Consider the following 3,051-nt stretch of genomic DNA (forward strand, 5'->3'; position numbering starts at 1 on the left):
GCCCGCCTCTGGGGGAACAAGGATGGGGAGGGATTAGAGAGCAGTCCTTTCTGAAAGGTGCAAGAGGTGAGGGGGGCTCCCATCCACTCACTCGCTCTAGACTCTTAGATCCCACTCCCGACAGGGGCCCCTGAATCCTGACTCCGCGGCAAGGGGAGCTGGCCCCCGCCTCTCAAACCCAATCCACTTCTGCTTCCCTCGACCACCTCCCCCACCGAGTCCATAACCGGCTTCCTTCCCAGGGCCCTCGGGCGTGGCCTCGGGGCCAGTCTCACCTCCACCAGGCCTCTCCCAGCTCACTCTCTACACCCCAAGTGTAAGCAACAGTTCCAAAGGCAAAGCCAATCAAGCCCAACCATCGCACCCCCTCCAATGGCTCCCTCTTCTTTTCCACAATGCTCACCCAGGTCCTGCAAAGTCTGCAGGATATGGGGGGTGAGGGCTCTACTGACCTCTCTTGCTCCCGCCCCTCCCCCCATGTTGTGTCATGCTACCTTGCCCCTCTGTTTCACGGTCACCCCGTTAGCACTGGCAGCCATTCTGTTGAAATTTCTCCGACCGCGATTACGATAAGACAATTACCTCAAAGGTGATTTCATGTGCATTTCTTTTTTCTTAAAGATCTCATTTTTAAGTAATGTCTACATCCAACACGGGGCTTGAACTTATAACCCTGCGATCAAGAGTTGCATGCTCCTCTGGGGCGCCCGGGTAGCTCAGTCAGTTAAGTGTCCAACTTCAGCCCAGGTCATGATCTCGTGGTTCATGAGTTCGAGCCCCGCATCAAGCTCTGTGCTGACAGCTCAGAGCCTAGTGCCTGCTTCAGATTCTGTGTCTCCCTCTCTCTCTCTCTGCCCCTCCCCTGCTCACACTCTCTCTCTCTCAAAAATAAACATTAAAAAAAATCTTTAAAAACCAACATTAAAAAAGAGTCACATGCTCTGCCACCTGAGCCAGCCAGGCGCTCCTCATGTGCATTTCTTGATGACTTAAAGAAGCACTACACTGTGGGTTGGGACAACACCTAGCGGGTCCCCTGCCCTAGTTCCCAAAGCTTAGCTTTCTACGTGGGACTTAGTGGGTATCTAATAATTGTTGATGAAATAATGATTTAAAAAGTGTTCTAAAAGCAACCAATACATGTTTACTTAAAACAAGAAAATACAGGGGTGTCTGGGTGGCTCAATCAGTGAAGCATCTGATTTCAGCTCAGAGCTGGAATCCTTTTCTGATTCTGTCTCCCTCTCTCTCTCTGCCCCTCCCCATTTGTGTTCTCTCGGTCAAAAATAAATAAACATTTAAAAAAGAAGAAAAACCAGACATCATCACAGACTACTGCTAGCAGGTCCCAATCCTGGTCAGGAACACTTTTAGAATGTCCATTAACGGGGCGCCTGGGTGGCTTAGTCGGTTAAGCGTCCGACTTTCGCTTAGGTCATGATCTCGCGGTTCGTGGGTTCAAGCCCCGCGTCGGGCTCTGTGCTGTCAGCTCAGAGCCTATTTCAGAGTCTGTGTCTCCCTCTCTCTCTGACCCTCCCCTACNCCTCCTCCGCTCACACTCTGTCTCTCTTTCCTTCAAAAATAAATTAACATAAAAAAAATTTTAAAAAAGAATGTCCATTATCATTACCATTATGAACACCATTTTAAAATACTAACCGAACCAAACAAGAAAATAAAAAGGTTAAAAGCTGGAATGGACCAGGTAAGATTACCATTATTTATAAATGATATGAGAATATGTCTACAAAGCCTAAGAGAATCAACTGAAAAATGATTATAAACAATGAATCAGTAAGGACACTGAGTACAAAAGTAGTATGTAGAAATAATACATTGCCTGTATTCAAAGAGTCACCGTTTAGAACGGGAAGATCGCGGGGCGCCTGAGTGGCTCAGTCGGTTAAGCGTTTGACTTTAGTTCAGGTCATGATCTCAGTTTGTGAGTTAGACCTCTCCCTCGGGCTCTGTGCTGACAGCTCAGAGCCTAGAGCCTGTTTTGCGTTCTGTGTCTCCCTCTCTCTCTCTGCCCCTCCCCTGCTTGCACACGCGCACACTCTCTTGCTCTCTCTCAAAAATAAAAAAATAGAAACATTAAAAAAATTTTTTAAAAGAAATGGAAAGATTCCAAGTAAACCAAAAAGGTCAATGACACAGACAAATACAAGACTTTATGACTATACTTCAAAGATATAAACCTGAGTATGTTTAAAATGGGTCAAAGATTTGCAACCACATAGATGGAGCTAGAGTATAATGCTAAGCAAAATAAGTCAGTTAGAGAAAGACAAATATCTTATAATCTCACTCATATGTGGAATTTAAGAAACAAATCAAACAAGCAAAGGGAACAAAGAGAGACCAACCCAGAAACAGACTCTTAACTACCGAGAACAAACTGACAGTTACAGAAGGGGAGGGGGGGGAAGAGGGGGTGGGGATTAAAGAGTACACTTCTCATGATGAAAAAAAAAATTAGGGGCGCCTGGGTGGCTCAGTTGGGTAAGCGTCCAACTTCAGCTCAGGTCATGACCTCACGGTTCGTGGGTTCGAGCCCCGTGTTGGGCTCTGTGCTGACAGCTCAGAGCCTGGAGCCTGCTTCTAATTCTGTGTCTTCCTCTCTCTGACCCTTCCCTGCTCACACTGTCTCTCTCTCTCTCTCTCTCTCAAAAATAAATAAAACATTAAAAAAAAATTAAAGGGGCGACCTGGGTGGCTCAGTCAGTTAAGCATCCAACTTCAGTTCAGGTCATGATCTCGCGGTCTATGGGTTCGAGCCCCATGTCAGGCTCGGTGCTGAAGCCTGGAGCCTGCTTCAGATTCTACCCCTCCCCTGCTCACACTCTCTCTTTCTCAAAAAGAAACATTAAAGAGAATTTTTTTAGTTAAAAAAAATCAGGAAAATGTGAAAAGAAATGCAGTGTCCAACAGTAAGAAGAATAAAGACAAAATGGGTAAAAGATTTAAATGGAAGAACTGAAACCATAAAAGTAGAAGAAAACATGAGATGATTTCTTGATAATTTTGAAATGAGGAAAACTATGACCCAAA

General features: G+C 45.6%; 1 protein-coding gene across 1 annotated transcript in view; it reads right to left on the reverse strand.

The window, feature by feature from the left end:
- RBM10 (RNA binding motif protein 10) overlaps positions 1-3,051 on the reverse strand; it is a 29,872-nt gene that overhangs the window by 13,952 nt on the left and 12,869 nt on the right.

This window comes from Crocuta crocuta, unplaced genomic scaffold (assembly GCF_008692635.1).
Source record: "Crocuta crocuta isolate KB4526 unplaced genomic scaffold, BGI_CrCroc_1.0 scaffold610, whole genome shotgun sequence".
NCBI lineage: Eukaryota > Metazoa > Chordata > Mammalia > Carnivora > Hyaenidae > Crocuta > Crocuta crocuta.